Source organism: Cyanistes caeruleus, chromosome 6 (genome assembly GCF_971803275.1).
Source record: "Cyanistes caeruleus chromosome 6, bCyaCae1.hap1.1, whole genome shotgun sequence".
NCBI lineage: Eukaryota > Metazoa > Chordata > Aves > Passeriformes > Paridae > Cyanistes > Cyanistes caeruleus.
The window spans coordinates 52,238,566-52,256,683 of NC_141706.1; the positions used below are offsets into that span (position 1 = coordinate 52,238,566).

At 42.5% G+C, this 18,118-nt stretch overlaps 1 long non-coding RNA gene across 1 annotated transcript; it reads right to left on the reverse strand.

The window, feature by feature from the left end:
- Positions 1-243: 243 nt before the first annotated feature.
- Positions 244-4,860, reverse strand: LOC111929613 (uncharacterized). Its single transcript, XR_002864773.2, has 3 exons — positions 4,508-4,860; positions 2,994-3,087; positions 244-556 (listed from the first exon to the last, which is right to left on the reverse strand). It is a non-coding gene; the product is annotated as an uncharacterized LOC111929613 (long non-coding RNA).
- Positions 4,861-18,118: the final 13,258 nt, after the last annotated feature.

Genomic DNA, 18,118 nt, shown 5'->3' on the forward strand with positions numbered 1-18,118 from the left:
GCTGAGCACACTTGAGACTCATGAAGTCAGAATGTCAGTGCATCTAATAATTAAAAAATATAGTTCTGTTAGCTACTGCTCCCTGCAGAGTTTTAACTTTAGTTTAATGCTGTGGAGCACATAAACTAAACTCCTTCATAGATTCACTTTGCCTCTTTCTTTTCTAGGTTTCCAATTTTGCTTTGATACAATCATTTTATTGTAAAATATGTACCATAGGGAGGGTTGGAATGTTTTAATCACTCAGATTTTATTAAGAATCTTTAAGTTGCAAACCAAATGAACATTTCCTTGCTTGAAGACCCGTTCATTGCCACTCAGTCTGCTTGTAGCAGGACTAAGAGGGCAGCTCACTGCGTCCCAAAGCCTTGCTGTCACAGCAAACTGTCCTGCAAAGGTAATACAAGGCATACAGGGAACCCAGAGGCACCCAGAGGGGCCTGGGTGTTATCAAATGCCTCAGGCTGTCCCCAGTTTCCGTCTAGATGGAAAATGATCAGATCAGGTTTTCTGGCTTTTTTAATAGCTGGAGTATTGTCAGCTTGAATGATGACTGCTGGTAAGAAATGAGAACAAGGAAGAGGAAGTGAGCAGCCTAGATTTGTGGTTTAGGCATAATGAAAAACAGATTAAAGCAAGCAGGCCAGCAATATATATATAGCTAATTTTTTAAAGGTAACTATAAAACATACGCAAACCTGTGTCCTGTGGAATTTATGATCTAAAAAGCATTCAAAGTAAATTGGATGTTTAAATCTAATGATTGTGATCTAGGGTATTTAAAGGACAATATATGACACTTCAGTGTGAAGAAATATGTATATGCAATTTTAATAGTCTGATATTTTGTGGTTTGACAGGCAAAAATATTTTGGTAATTTTATGTTCACAATATCCCATTAAACTAATAGATGACTTCACTCACTATTTTTCTTGTTGCTATTCAAACTGGTTTATGTTCTTGCTGCAACTGGAAATCTTCCCTCCCACAAGCACATACCTCGGTCACTCACCTAACTCAGAATCTAAACAGTCTAGTTTGTCAGGGCTAGCCAGCTCTGGCACATTCATGACCATTTATCCACTACTGAACTGTCACACTGAAGGTTTACTAATATTTTGTGCTGCACTGCCGTTTTCAATAGCCGTAAAGAGATTCCTGTGACAGGCTGTCATTTCTATCCTCTCACATGTAATTAGTTTCCCATGCCATTAAACACAGACATAAAATGTTTGCTTTTAAAAAATATTCAAGCTGGTGTTCTGTTTGAGCCACAAGTGGAAGCAAAACCACTGGATATCTTGAAAGTATATATTTCAAATCAGTGAGCTGTTCCAAAAGGACTGTCAGATTGCTGTGTATTGTACAGCATATCAGAAAGACAACACCTTGAACAAGACACAGATATCAATTAAAAGCTGCTTCATTACAGAATAAGATTCTGGCGAGACATCCCCCAGTTGAAAGCCAGCATGGCAGTTTCCTTGGATCACAATTGGCTCTCTGCAGATGCACTCTCTGGTCCTATGAAATGTCACTCTATGGCTTTTACTTTTCTCCTGGAGTTTTTTCCACATTTTATGCGTGTATTTAACTCTACAAAACAACATGAAGCTTTAGACATTACTTCTGAACCTGAAGAATTGAAGCTAAGCTGCCAATACTGTTAAAGAGAGGGACTAATTAAGAAAAATTCCTCACTGAAGGAAGGGTTTCCTACTCAGCTTCAGAAGACAACACTCATCTGAATTGGCAATATTATGGCTTGTCTCTGATCAGTCATGCAGTTTAGCTCTCCTCTCACTCACACAGTATCTCCAGGACAGACAAAGCAGATATGGGTAAAAACTGTTATAAATGCAAAGTATTTACTGGAGATTTGGCTAGAATTTAATATATTCTCCTGTCTCTCTCAAGTGTTGCTGTTCTTTGCCTTTCTCATTTCCCATGCTTCTCTCTTTGAAGAACTGTTCCAGATAAAAATTCCCTCTTGGCATGTGTATTCTGTGGGGCAATGCAGGATTTCGTCACCACCTTTCTGTCTCTCCCTTCCACTCTGACAGCAGCCTCTGGTAGAGAAAGATATGGTATCTGCAACTCCCATTGTTAGGGACATTATTAAGTGCAAACTATTTTCCACAGTAGGGATACCACAGAAGCAAGGAAGGAAAGGGAGTTTGGATTCTGCTGTTGCAGGTGTAGGAAATGCTGCTGCAACAGGAGCATATTCATATTTGAGCAGCATCTTCAAATCCAGTAGGCTTCTGACAGCCTCCTTGTAGAAAGAAATGCTGCACCTTTTCTGGGTATTAATTATTCACAACTGCAGAATGATTTAAAACACACGCGAATTCTCTTAGCAAGCAATCCCTAGTAAATATATATCTGCTGTGAAATCCTGAGTTGGTTGTGTTGATGGCAATATCTGTAGAGATTTGAAGGGGCTAGAATCTAATCTGGACTACTCAGTTTAGTCAAGATAGCTTGGACATCAGCATCTCCAATGAATTAATTATCATATTTGCATATGACTTTTCATGTGTCTTAATTCTTCTCTCTAAGTGCTCATAAGGCTCCTATCACTAGTGCATGCAAATGCGATGCAGATCTTACATAAAATCAACTTAGTGGAGCCATTCTTGATTTACAATGGCATCAGTTAAATCACAACTAAATCTTTCAAATATGTCTCTGCAGAGTACTTTGAACATTATTCAGAGAGTTGTAAAAGAATCACAAACAAAGGTGTTTCTTACAGGAAGTTGAACAGATTTACTGAACTGTGCAATGTAAACACAAACACCTTACAACTGGGGCATGTTCCCTCAGACTCACTCCAGGCTTGGGTACAGAACAAGGTGAGATAAGTAAGGTCTTATTTATTCTTCTGACTTGTTGCAACAGAGAGAATTACTAGAGAGTGTGTTGAGTGACAGTTCTCTTAAAAGGATTGTCTTGAGAACGTTTTAACACTGATAAAATGGTGACTAACCTTTCAGAGCTGTAACAACAGTGCAGAAAGGCCACTCCTTGGGAATCAGTCCAACAGAGTGAGAATGAGCTACAGAACACATGAGGAAAAAGACCTGCAGAATGAAGGAATGAGAACTAGTGAGCAATACTACTAATATATGAGGAATAGTCCCTTGTATCTCACATCAAAACCCACACTTCCTCCACAGGCCAGCCATGCGAGGACTGCATGTCCCTCTTTGTCCTTTACACTGCCCTATGGCTGCCCTGGCATTCTGTGCAGGACCAAAGGTGAATTGATCTCTGTAAGAAGAAATTAAATAGGTAGGGGATGCACAGAATGAGTCCAAATCTCCTCCTGCTGCAGAAAGCCTCTCCCTCCCCAAGCCCTCAGCTCTCAGTGGGGCAGCATGGTTCTAATTGACCAGCTGACCTGTTCATGGCCACCTGAGCTGCCAGCACCCCTGCTGCCACTTATGCTGTGAAGGAATATAAATCTCTCCTGCTGTGTGTGAGCACTTTTAACCTCCAGTTTGCACAATTACAAATGAAAATCCAACGTGAAAACAAGGCTGTAAGAAGCAAGGACAATGTTTAAGTCCTTAGCACCCATGTCTTGAGCTTGCCCTACATAACCGTAGTGCCCAGAGTTTGTAGGGACTCATCCTGTAACACTCTGCTGTCTTTGGGATGTGACATTTAAAATGGGGAGTGCACAAATACGTGCACAGAGGGCTGACTGCTTGCACCTCCTAAAGTTCTGACTTTGTTTGTTCACAGCTACAAGATCAATAGGTCTCGTGTCCCAGACAATTTGAGAGTGGTTTTATTTTGTTTCTTGACTACCCTCCTTACCAGTTTTAATTGGAAGAAAGCTTTTTTCTTTATTATAATTGCTTACCTTAAACTGTAAAAGTAATTTTCTGTTTGTTTTGCTGTCCACAGAGATGTTCCAGAACAAATACATCTAATCACTGTGTAATTCACCTACTATTTGTCTGTGGGTAGGGAGATTAACTTTCACCTGCTTTGGAGTTTTAGCAGGAAAGTGGAAATTAAACATTTATTCAAGAGTCTAGTTCTCAATGGTTTTTAATTCTTTTTTCTTTGATGATGTTTTCTTACTTCCTGCATTGACGTTACTTATAAGAATGACAAGAAAATTTCCAAGCCATTGAATTTTGGAATATTGACTTTAAAAGGCCCAATCAACCCTGAATATAGCACAACAGTAGCCTAAGACCTGCTAGCTAAATGCATATCAGTGTCTCACTCAATGAAACAGAGGGAGGGATTTTAACATCCCAGTTAAGCTATCAGAACGGACACTGCAGCTGTGGACAAGCTCTGCCAGTCATTTATTCTGTGAAAACCTCAGTCAGTCCACGAGTACAGACACATTAGCATGCTTCAGCTGACAAGCTGTCAGTGAACTGCTTTCAGACAATGCCCTCACTTTTTGCTTTTTGAGCTTCCAGTTGGCCTTGACCGCACAGTTATGTATAAAAGTCTTATGTATATATTAGTGCTTACATGTTTCTCATAAAATCACTGGAAATGGACTATCTCTATTCTGCATCATTTGCTTTGTAGACTCCTGGTGCATAGAAGTTTTTCTTTCTCCAGTAATCTCAAATGAGTTCTTTTATCCTAAAATATCTCCTGGTGTGGCTAATGGCTAAGAAACATGAGCAGGCAGCAGGACTTGAGCAGTAACCAGACTTCACAGCTCTGTTAGCAAAGCTGCCTTGTGGTAATTCCAGGTTATCAGTGGGTGTTACACAGCATGTTGGGTCACTTCATGGGGATGCTTCTGCTGCGTGAGACAGCTGGATTCCCCTTGTTGAGCTTCTGCAGCCTCCAAGTACCAATGGATTTGCCTCTTGGCTGCTGTTGGGTCTTTTGGGGGCTTTGCAAAATGGATTGTCAAAGCAACATTCCTGGCCATGTCATAAACAACAAACAACTTTCTTTATGATAGTAGTGATGGGTGGTTCTTAACAAACAAATACTTGACAATATTACAATATAATTTGACGAGTTACTACACGTGGACAAATACAGGACATTCTATCCTTACCTGTGACTGAAGCATGAGGCCAAAAGGAAGACTTTAGAAAATATCTGATAGCAAACAGGATGGACTAAAGAAGACTTCCAGGAAAAAAAAAAACCAGAGGATATAGAAAAGGAATGGATCGAAAAGGTTTCAGAGCTTCTTGCTGATTTAAGAAAACCTATTTAATTTCTTACTAATTTGAGCAGATAAATAGATGTAGGTAGTGGCTAGTAGAAAAAATACAGGTTTGGGGGAACTTTTCCTACTCATAATGTTCTACTAACCTGGAAGTGCAAATTATAAATCCTTGAGAATAAGCCCTGTGTAAAGCTGTTCCAGGTGACTGTTAGCAAAATAGTTTCCCAAGACTCCAGTCTGGAAGAAGTTATGCAATAGAGCACATTGAATTGATCTGATTATGACCTGAAAATAACACATAGATTGATGAGGCCATGAAGGATGAACCTATTCACGTTCAGATCAGGATAATGCAGAGATACAGGGCTGATAGACATGGCAGCTGTGACCCTTGCTTCATAAAAACTTGTTGATAATAGCACTGGACTAGATGAAGCTAATGACTAAATTGACGAATCAGGTGGGGTTTAGAGGGATTATGACTGGGCCATAACATGATTATGATAATGAAATATCAGGTGTGTTTTCAATAACATCTTTCATTACAAAAATAACATATCTTTAAATGTATTACACTGAACAGGAAATTACAGTGACTGTCTCTGGAAGAAGTGGCTTGGTGTGCCAAGTTCAGAGCATTGAGGCACTACCTATAAGCTGAAAACTATGTGCAGGTAGCTAAGAATTAATGTGCACTACCTTACAATGTACCTGTGAAGTGTCCTCATGGATTGAGCTGTTATTTACAAGTCTGATTCACTCACCTTTGCCCATAAAAGCAAAAAATTCCTTTTTGCCATAGGAATGTATCTTTAACATGTAGCAACTGGGATTGAGTGAGGATGATAAAATATACAGCTAAAATAAATAGTTGAGACAGACTAATAAATAGTAGACAGTAAAACTTCCATGCTAGGAACAGTATCACCTACCTGGCAATTTCAAAGTCCCAAAGGAGCCATAACGGGACATCCCATTTTTGATTCTCAGAAAAGCCCCAGCTGATACACAAAACAGACCTGCCGTGCATGGTAGGTATTATTTCCAAATATATCACTCCATCTGGCTAGATTTTTATGTAGTTGATTCTGCAAAATCTTTCCTAAGAAATGTCATCCAATTAGTTTAGGCCACCTCTTGGTGTGTGCTGAGTCTGTTTCTCCAGGTTATACTCTTGGTCAATCAGTGATGACTGGGTAACTGAAGTTGGAAGTGTTTATTAATAATGGTCAATCAAACAACAGAAATTCTGTACCCACACAGAATGAATATGTAAGAGCAGCCATTTCAGTGTACATGTTTGGGTGTTTGAAAGAATGAATGCTTATTCTACTCACTGGAATTTCCTGAAATAAATCTACCAATAAACTGTGCTTTGTAATAGTAACAGTCATTCAGTGGAATGGAAATGGAAAGTGCTTTGTGTGTGTCCAGCAAGCCTGTGTTGGGAGTTTGGAGAAGTGATGATTAGTTCTTCCTTGATTTTTTGTAAGTGTGACTTGTCAACTCTCCTGTGAATGAATGAGAATTAAAGAACCTTGTTGACATGTTTCAAAGGAACAGAGGAAGTTGAAAATTACCAAAACAGATTATATTTTCAGCCCTTCTATCCTGTTATCCTATTTTTGACAAGTGCATGTATCAGGCAGTTTGTATAGAGGTGAAGAGAGCTGAAAAGCACTGTAAGAACATGGGAGTTTAATTCTAATCTGGATTTGCTGTAGTAAGTTATTTAATAAAAAATCCACAGTGGCCCTATCTTTACATATGGGACACAGCTTTGTATTTTGTGTGTGTGTGTATAATATAAACTTCAATATGGATTTCACATTTTGAATTATGAGAGGTGTCTCCAGGATGCTTGTGAAATGCTGCACCTTGGACTTTATTGGCAGAAGGAGGCCTTGGAAGGTGGAGGGAAAAACAACTGACAGCCAGTGGGAAGAGTTTTATCCATTCCTGTCTAAGCTAAACAGGGGAGACCTTCACTGAGCACTGGGCTTAAAAAAAGATAATCAAAACGTCCTTCCAATTGCTAACCACAAATGAAAATTGACACTACTGCTGCATATTCAGAAATCTGGCATTTGTGAGAGACTTCTGTTTCTGTTTTCGAATGGAAGAGGTCACTCCTTAACTCATTTGTTTGGTGTTTGTCATAATAACTGTAATTATGAGGCACTACTGTGATAATTTAATGTAATTTAGCACATAATTAGTGAACAAAAATACTACACAATAATTCTTTCATGGAGCCATGCTGCTAATAAATAGTGGCATTCATTGACATCTTTCCTGCCATTTTTCCTCATCAGGCTTATGTAGCCTATAGCATCTTTACTTGTCTTGCTTATTTTTCTAAAGAGTATAAGTATCATAGCAGAATTACTGAAACATGAACTGCAAAAATTGCTCTGCCCTTTGGCACAGAACACTAACTTATTCATTATCCAGTGAGTACAGCTTTAAAAAGAGTGTCCTCTGAAAGCTTCATTGTCCTTTCCACGCTCCGATGATGCTCAATAATGTCATCGCTGCTGATTCCAGGGAAAAATACTTCTATCAGTAGGAGGGAGAACAGTAATTTCAATAAGCTTTTCTGGTGCAAACTCTTTTCAGTTGATCTCTAATACAGAAGACAATCACTGATGTTTTCTCTTCATGTAGAAGAGGAAAGGCTTGAGCTGTGGTGCATTGGGACCACTCTGCACGCACACAGGAGAAAACTCAGACGATGCAGTTGACACGTCACAATCACAAAGCTGAAGTAAAATAGCTAAAAAAGGTCCTTTTCAAAACCCTCCTAAATATTAATGTGACTATGGAAGCATTATTTCGTATACCTCTCAGTTCCAATATCTGAAGCAGCGAGTTTTCCAGTCCAGCTTCCAGCTTATCTTTAATCAGATTTTAAAATATAAGGACTTCCTTATACTCGTGTTTAGCCTTAAAGAAGGCTTATGGGAATCTTACCAGCATGTATAGATAGACACCTGATGCAAGAGAATGAAGACTCTTTCCAGTAGTTCCCACTGACAGTTCAAGAGGCAGTGGGCACAAATGGAAATGCATAAGATGTTCAAAACATGTAAAAACAGGTTTTTTACAGTGTCAGGCACTGGCACAGGTTGGTCAGAGAGGTTGTGGGTCATTCATCTGGGGACATACTCAAAACTCTAGTGGATGCAGTCCTGAACAACCTTCTGTAGCTGACCCATCTTGAGCTGACTTGCAGACTGATGGGCACCTGCAGCTAAAGAAAATGTGAGAAGAAAGAAAAAAGATGCCTCAGGACTGAAGAAGTGCCTGTAGCCAGATGTTGACTGCATTAATGAAGAATGGGGACAGCTCCATATTTGCCTCCACACTGTGATCTTATTAGCATGCCTGAGTGCTGGAAGGGTGTGAGTAGTCCCCCCTTTCCACAAATCTTTTCTCATCAGCTGTATTCAAAACCTTTCATTCTAAATCTGAACTCTTATGGTCCTGCCCTTTCTGTATCAGCCTATTATATGGGGATGTGGTTAATCCCCAAGCCCTTGACCTTTAGTGATTTGTACTGCTGTCAAGACACATTATACAGCTTTCTAAACTGCTCTGCACTACAGAAGAAAATGTCCACAGTAGGGTTCTTTTGTTTAAACCACCAGGCAACAGGCATCAGCTTTATCATGCAAACATTTTCTTATTTTTCTTCAAGGGAAACAAGCCCCCCCTGCCATCCCTTCCCCAGAAGAGTTTCAGTATGAAAAACAGAGCTGAGAAGCTTGAGTAAGTGCAGGAGAGCTGTTTGCAATTTGCAAAGCAATGAAGATTATGTTATTCCTGCTGGGACAAAAGCTGAGAGGAAAATGTGAGCTTAGTATTAATACCTAGGAAGATGATGGCTTGATTTTTTTTAAAAAAATCTTAATCCTGGTGTTTAGGAGCAACTGTATGATACTCAGGGACCTCAACTCTACTCTTCATGGGTTCTGGTTGATAAGTCACCTATGAAAAGGTGTAGGAATTAGAGGGTGTTTCCCATTAGCCACAAAGAGAGCAGATGCAGCATGCATGCAGTCCCCCATCCTCAAGGTTCCTTTATTCAGAAATTTAATCTCAGCATAACAGGGACAATTTCTTCTCCCTGCCAGTTCAGTTCTTGTCTTTTCCAAGACTTTGGCACTGTCTTAGCTGGACTAATGGGAGTTTTGAAGTGGACTGAAAATAGCAACTAATTTCACAACCAACAGTGATGCCTTTCAGCCATCAGTCTAAGCTATATTTAAGTATGGAGCTAGGACATGAAGAAGGATCTTTGGGTCACACTTGTTATTTTTCTTAAAACTGCATCCCAATAGCCTCTCTCTAAATTCACCTAATAGTTGTTGATGTCTGGAGTAGCATCTACCTGCAACTGTGGTCCTTCAACCTGGCAAGGGGAATGATGGGATCCAGAGTCACACTAACAAGGGTAACTGGGGTGATGATACACAGGAAACAGCTCTTTGAACAGAGAATTAAATAGGCTCTGGTTCACTGTTTTACAACAGAGATGACCGGGGTAGGTAGAGTTGACAGATTTAATATGGTCACAGGTGTTTAGGAGAGAGTGAGTGGGAAATGATTATTCACTAGCCTTTGCAATACGAGTTAGCTAATGATGTCACCTCTTGGCCAATATAAAACAAACATAAATTCTGTTACCCCCACACAAGAGTTCCAATATTAAAACCATGAGACCCATTGCTATGAACTGTTGTGGGGGGAAAAAGTTCAGAAAGTGATAAGACAACTTTTGGAATGGTAGGTCTGTCAGGGCCTATCAGATATCAAACCCTGGCAGCAGCCTGAAGCTCAAAAGGTTCCCAACCTGCTCCCCACTGAAGACCGGAGGTTGCTGCTGCAAAGGGATGGTTCTGTCCACACCTCATTTTTCTCTTTCCTGAGCATCCTTTCCTGACAGCTGCTGGAGCCTGCAAGGGATAGATCGTAGATAGACCTACAGTCTATAGACCCTATAGGTGTTGGGTTTACCACTCACAATGTTAAGGGTGTCTATAGGTGTTGCAGTCCTGATAGCCTGAAATTTATGGCAACAACAGCATGAAATCTGAAGCCAAACATGCATGTGATTCAAATTTTGCCACTGTAACAAAGATTAGACTCACAGCTAAACCATGTGGGTTACATCTCACAATGATTTCTCTCTACACTGTCATTTTTTGTAACAATATACAAGGATTTCCAACCAGTGAAAAGATAGGTTTTTTGCATTCTCTTTTGCTGCTGGCCTATCCACCCACGCTTCCCTTTACTGTTTTTTGTTACAGTTGAGACCTCTCCTTCAGCAGCTCTCTTGGTCCCTGGCTTCCCCAGCTCCATTCATGCCAAGTAAATATGGTTTTCAGAAAGAAGATATCTGCTTGGCAAAGGGAAAGGTAGGGCAAAGGGGCAGAGCCAGTTCAAAGAGGCAGATTCACTCACCCAGCTCTATCCACATTCCCTCCTCGTGCCTCACTCCTGTGCTTGCAGGCTCATTTGTAATCCATTGCAATAGCTCTCAGTCTTTCCTGTGGTTCAAATTTGCAAATCAGTCTGCCTGTCTAGAGCCATATCAAGTGTTTTCAACCAGCTCCTCTCTTTCACCCCTGTCAGCTGTGCTGACTAGATGAGTATGCTCAGGAGTCGGGCAGGGCAAGCCGTGACCTGCTGTGCTTCAGCTCCATCTGAGAGGACTAGAGGTACCATCTCCAGCAAAGCTTGCTGTGGCAACTTAAGGCTTTACCATCTGTGGTTTCCTCTTTTTTGAGATGTGCTATTTCATAGTGGAAGAGAATAAGTAGTTGCTCTCACCTTAACTGCCTTGCTTGTCATTCCTCTCATCAGCTTAAGCCAGCACTGAAAGCTGAGACAGTGGTCACACTGACACGGGGCCACTCCTGTCCCTGCCACAGAACAAGTGCTTAGTCTGCCACAAGGCCTCCCTTCTGTTTTCTGCATTCATCGGGAAACTATCACATATGCAGATGTGGTCTTTGCTGAGAAATAAGTGACGTTTTTGGCTTTGTTTTTCACTATAATTAACTCAACAGAGACAAGATATGTTTGTTTTTCTTAGGGAACTACATAGACTAATAGACACTGTCAACTCTAGAAACAGCTGTTGGCTGCAGCTGAATTAATTTTCATTCCACTCTCCTCTGGAATATGTAGACTAAGGTAAAGCAGAACATTTTGTAACTGAATCTCAATTTTACTAAATTTCTTCTGTGAGCAGGAATCCTGAAAAAGCCCTTTAAATCAGTAAAAGTATTTTGTTGAGATGCTTTCAAATATTCTTTTAATTAGCAGCAGTATTTTATTTAGAAATTTTTCTTACTGTTCTGGAGGCTCAAAACATTCTGGGTCATTTTTCTGCTTCTTTGAATTGATAAAAAAAATTCCCCCACATTTTTGATTGCACAAAATGTCTGTGTTATTTGATTGTGATTGACCTGGATTCCCAACATAGAATCAATTTTATTAATTTTTTTTTAAGAAAAAATCAAAACATCGATTATTAGCACATCTCACAGTGCATCTTGCTCATTTATTTCACAGTAGAAACAATACTTTGCTTCATTACATCCTATTTTATACAGTCTTCCTGCATTGCCCTGACAATTCCTCTGCCTCCTCCTGGCTGTCCTCACTTCTCCAGGCCTTTCTATTGTATCCTTCTGCTCTATATAGGTCACTACTGCTCTTCCCTAAAGTCTCCCCTTGTCGTTTCTGAAATGAGATGCTTCATTAGCCACTCTCCAGTCCTCTGGCATTACTGACTTCTGCAGTCAGCTTGCAGACACCTCTGCTAGTGGCTGTCTTCCTCTTCTTGCTACTTGCCCTACAGAAATAGTGCCAAACACATTCATGAGTCAGAAACTCTGGGGAATGCCCCTTAGTGTGCGATGGGTTTCTCTTGGGTGTGCTTCACACTCTGAATTCTATGGAACCTCATTATGTTTCTTTTCTATTTAGATGCTCAACATAGCTAATATATGAGGAGGACAGATGCAAGGTTTTAGATTTTTTTTTAATTCCTTACATTGCTGTATTTTGGGGTAGAGGGAGGGGATTTGCAAATGAAAAGCAGCTCCATGCTTGCAGCTCAAATGGCTCTTATATTGCCCTAAGAAAAATAAAACTAAATGAAGAAGAAGAGAATTATGTACATGAGTCTGTGCAGCTCCCTGCCCCCTCCAATGGGAGCACCGAATACAAGCAAGGCACGACGGTTGTTCTGCTGGGAACAGGCATTGCAAAGGTAGGACACAGGGAGAACAAAGCCTGCATGTTCCAGAGCCCTGCACACAATCACCAACAAATAACCCTGGCAGCATCTTCAGTGTCTGTAGGAGTGTGCTCCATACAGCTAATCCCCATGTCCTGAGCTGCCATCTGGAATATGCCACAAGCAGGTCTGTGTAGCAGAGGTGTTGCAAGCCTGTGACAAGCCAGGCAGTGCACCCAGGGCCTGCCAGCAGCCACAGGCTGTTCTTGCTCAATCACACTTGTAGCCTAACACACAAAATGTACCCAGTGAAGGGCAACCGCCCCTTGGGAGAGGTCTCCTGGAAAGAAGAGCCTGAGTTGTTTCAGCAGTATTTCCCTCACAGAGTGTGGGAGTGGGATGGCCCTCAGCACACTGCTTGGGGCACCAGCGGCACCCTATGCCTGGGAGCCTTTCAGAGAGCAGGAGAAATATCAACAAGAAGCAAAAAATGTTGAAATGCAGTGAGAGGATGCTTGGTCCCCACTGTGCAAGGAATGAAGGCCAGGCAAAGGCCATGTGGCAGCCGGGGGCCCTGTTACCCACCCCACAGTGCACATTGCTCCCCATCACACACGGACTCTGTCAACAGCTCATTTCAGACAGCAGCATCCTGGCATCCCCTGTCGCTCTCTGTGCTGGCCCGGGGCCTCTGGCAGAGCCCCAGCAGCTCATCTGGAGAGCCCCATGGCATTCTCCCTCCTCTGTGGAATGGGGGGGCCATGCCCCCCCATCCAAGCATCGGGGGCCCACGTTGCTCTCCCACTCTTCAGCAGCCACAAGGCCTTGGTGGGGGGTAGAGGTCATATGCGGGCTCTTTACAGCTATTGCTGTTTCTGCTTCTGCTGGCTGATAAGGGTTTTGTCTCTCCTGCTCATTCCTAGCTTCATCAGCATCCTAATTGCACTCAGTTCTCTTTTATGGCAGGCACGTGTAGGCATGCACAGATTTCCTCATTCCTGGAAAACCTCTCTATTGGAAAAAGGGAAAAATGGCTCAAAAAGTGCGGCCAAAACCTGAAGGCTGTAACCATGCAGGACAATTTTTCTCTCATTTTTAGGCTCCTTACTGGGCTGTCAGAGCAGTAGCAGCTCCTGGAACTGGGGGTGCTTTCCACTCAGTGATCTCAAAGTTGTCTGCTGAGAGTCATAGACTTTCACTAACAGCACTCCAGGGACATGGGGAAGGAAGAAGAGAAACGTGACATGATCTCCTGCCTGCCCTGCCTTGCTCCTGTCTCTACCAACAGCTGCAATTTCTCATTGCCTTGAGACTAGAGTCCTTGTGTCACACAAGAAGTAGAAAATCATCCATTAATCCTCCTTCTGTTTTTCCCTCAGGAGCTGCTGTGTTTTCTCAGGCAGGGATGCATTTGCTTAGAAAGGCAAGGGCTGCCTATTGGCAGTGAACACCTTCTCTCTGCCCCTCTCTGGAGGGCTCCCCCCATGGGGCTGCAGCATCAGCCTCCTGCTTGATGTCCATCAGTGGTAAACTGGCAGATGGGTCACCCGCTGCTCCAGAACCAAAGCACCAATCCCTCTGTTGACATTAACCTCAATAGTGAAAGGTGCAACTTCTGTTTGTAAAGAAAAAGAGAGAAAAGGCAAAGATTTGGGTTGTGTGTTTCCCTGCCTCTCCCTCCAGTGGCTTTGATCCATTTTGGGCTTTGGTCCAAAAGCTCATTAAGAGAAAAGTACAGCCAAGTATTACTCTGAAAGAGAAGGAAAAAATGGCTCATCCATCAGGAAAGAGACAAATAGTGTCAGATATGGGTTGCTAATTTGCTCTCCCTAGGGAGATCTGCTTCTTTTTAACCAGAAGAATGTTTTTCCACAGAGGAATGCTGACTCAGCCAGACTCTTTCTTACCCTGGGCTTCTCCCTTTCCTGGCAAGATCCCAGTGCAGACATCTCCATTCCTGTTGATCTCTGAGGTGCTGGATGGGCACTGCTTGGGAAATAAACCAATGCATGGATTGCCATCCATGGAGTCTCCTGCAACAGCTGAAATGTGACAAATAGATGCATCCTGTAACTGCAGCATGGTGGCACATAAGGAAACTCAAAAGAGAGAAAATAGTCTGAACCATTTCTATTGTTCTGTTAGTCTGGAGAAAAGGATGCTGAGGGGACACCTTATTGGTCTCTACAACCTGAAAGGAGGTTGTGGTCAGGTCGGGGTCGGTCTCTTCTCCCAAGTAACAAGGGATAGAACAAGAGGAAATGGCCTCAAGCTGTGCCAGGGGAAGTTTACACTGGATATTAGGATAAATTTCTTCCCAGGAAGGATTATCAAGCCCTGGAACAGGCTGCCCAGGAAAGTGGTATAATTGCCATCCCTGGAGGTAATTAAAAGAGGTGTAGGTGTGGCATTTAATGACATGATTTATGGGTGGACTTGGTACTGTTAGGTTAACTGTTGGACTCAATGACCTTAAGGATCTTTTCCAACTGAAGTGATTCTGTGATTCTGTAAGACCCAAGTACAAAAAAGCAAGGCATGTTTTTTTTTAAAAAAAATAAAAATTTCAAGACAAAACTAGTTACATCACTGGTACTAGTCCAATACTCAGGCCAAGGACTGTAGAGAAAGCTAGATGAAGATGCAAATGTTGCATGACAACAAGGAAATGTTTTGGGTTTTTTGTGTAAAAGTCACTCAAAAGCCTTTTGAGCAGAGATTACTCAAAGAAGTTGATTTGCAGTGTTGCTAGGAGCAATAGGGATATGACAGAAAAGTGGAGGAAAGGTGATGTACTAATACTTAAAATGTATAAATGAGATGTCCTTTCATGACTTTTGGGTTCAGTCAAAGTAATAGAAGAGGTGAATGGAATTATTTATTAAAAATTAAGGAAGAGGGGGTTAATAAATACAAAACATTGTCAAAGTAACCGGAGTCCCTTTCTTTGCTGAGATAATGTGCTTAAAGGTAAAAATACTTGTGTTTTTTAATCTAGTTTTGAGCCAGGCATTTTCTTTGAGAAAACAAAATGTTTTGATTAAAAATCCCAAAATGATGCATAATTCAAAGTGGAGAATGTTCAGTGGGTTGGAAAGTGACTCACAAAGCTCCTGTGTATCATAACTAGGGAATTGTGGTTCCAGCAGGCCTGTTTCCAGTTGGGTCATCTGCAGGAGGAAGAATCTTGCCTCATCTCCTTCATTAACTGTGGCATGTGCTCTGCATGTGTGTGCTTTTGTGTGTGTGTGTGCATATGTGTGTGTATGTGTCTCTGTTTCTGGTGGGTTTGCATCTGTCTACAGGGGCTGTTCCTTGATCCCACATCTTTAATAGCTTTTATCAGTAGTCTGAAGGGCATCAACATGACCCCTGTGCTGACCACATCTGCAGGCAATATAAAAGTCGGAACCTGGTGGAAAAGGATGATATTTGCTTAGTGATGCAGTGCATCTAAGACTGCTTGGTGGGATGAGCACAACAGGAAATGTCTGCTTGGCGAATGTGCTGGAAGCCCCGGCCCACTCTGGGAGCTTTTCCCTCTACTTAAATCAGGTTTCTCTCACAGGTGCTCCCATCTGGAACACGTCACTGTAGGGCTCCTCAGTCTGGCAGGTGAGAGCACAGGAACAGCAAAAGCAGGGAAGGTCCATCTCAACAAATTCAGCCTGGAAATAAAGTCTGGGTTTTTCACAGTCAGGGGAACCTCTCCTTGCCACAGTTTGCCAAAGGCTGCGGTCACTGGGCACACGATAAGGTGTTTTTCCAAATGCTGTGCCCACGTTCAGTTGGAGTTGATTTGAGGAAGGCCTCTGGTGTCTAGTGGTAGTTTTCATGTCCTTTTCATCTGAGAACTCCATACATTTTTGCTACTAAAAATGTAGACCTTTTAGAAATGTCATTTATGTAGATTGTAATACAGTTGTTACTGAAGTTGCTTGATTGAAATTGACCTGTTTAGTCACTTTTTCTATATTTTAGAAGATAGTCTGCATGGAAACACTAGGTCAGCTGTCACAGGCTAACCCTGGCAGTCATTCTTAGCTCATCCAGAAACTGGTACTTGTACCAACTTATTCTCCAGAGAAAGATACATCTTCTAGTACAGCATTAGTCAGCAGTCTCCTCTGCTTCAGTAGTTGCTATTTTTAAGTCATTGGAAGGAGGGCTGCTTTAAGAAATACCATTTGAGTCACAGGAAAATTGAACAGGGGTCAAGTCTCTCTGTCCTGAGTAGGAAGTTGCACTCCCACTTCCTTCCTTCCTTTTTCCAGAAGAGTTCAGTAACCATCTCCTCCAGTCTTTCTGTCACTGAGCTGCCCCTGGGGACTGAAACTTGCCCCAGCTCCCTAGGGAACCTGAGAAACAGTCCCTAAAATGGCCTCTCCCAAACCCCACTAGCTGCATCATTTGGTGAAGCTATAGGGTATCACTAAGATTTTTTGTGAAATCCTGGATACTCAGCCTCCCATGCCTCACTCTGTATGCCATGGCTCCTGGAGAGGTGAGAACTAAAGTGCCCCCAGCTGTGGGAGGCTGGGCTGAGGGCCCAGAGGGTGGAGTGGAGCAGTCTGCAGCTCTGCCCTGCCATTAGCACCCCTTCCTACTGGGCCACCATGCCTGAGCAATGGCCACTTGACCACCTTTAATTATTATTGGGTTTGCTGTAAGTTGAGTGTTTACTGCTTGATAAATTGATGCATAGCACAGGGAACTATAATTTAATTCCATTCTGCAAATGGGTGAAGTTCAGGCCTGTTCCTGTAAGTGACACCACTGAGGCTTGTGGCAAAGAGATGGGCTAATTCTAGGTTGGCAAGGAGGAACAGGCTGAGGATACACTCATCCTAGCACCGCTGGATGCACGCGTGCTTCATAAACAGCACTGGGGGCAGCGCTTCCTCTCTTCAGCACGCGGAGGAAGGAAACTCCACGGCGTTAACTCAGGCTGGAAGGTCAGGGAGGATGTGACTCCACATGTGTCACCAGGGAGAGGCCAGGAGCTGTGCCAAGGCAGTTTGCAGTGGTGACTGCCACTGAGCCAGCAGAGAGAGGGCCTTGCAGCTTGGACGTTGTGTCTGGCTAAGGAGAGACCCTGAATGAGGAGAAAGGGCTTAGCTGCCACGGTAACAAAGCTGGACCTGCACTACCCAGTCAAGGTGGGGTGGAAAGATAGAAAATGGAGCTTTCTTGTTGGTTTAGAGGACACCTGCACACCCCACTTTGTAAACACATGTCTTCATTGCCTTGAATGTGGCAGTGCCCCTGACTGAACTTTTTTATGTATATGAAATAATTTAAAACATTTTGATTTTTTACACACTGAAACACCACTGGTTCTCTAAACCAATGTGGGAAGGGAACAAAACTGGTTTTTCCTTCTTGTGTTTGGAGGACACACTCATCCAAGGCTAGCAGGGAGATTTGCTAACATCAGTTGCAGATCTTTGTTCTTAGTTATAGGTGGCTTTGTGCCTCCTGCCCTGCTGAGCCCCACATGTGCTGAGCTGACAGCGCTGCTGCTCCAGCCTCTCAGGCACAGCACAGAGAAAAGAGAGCTGTGGAAAACGGGGTGATTCTGGGCAGATGCTGGCAGCCCCCTGCTGCAGCACATCCTCTGGGCTCATTGTGGCTGCTCCCAACAGCTTGCCTGCACAGAGGCACTGCTGCACAAGTGTCAGCACAGCCAAGC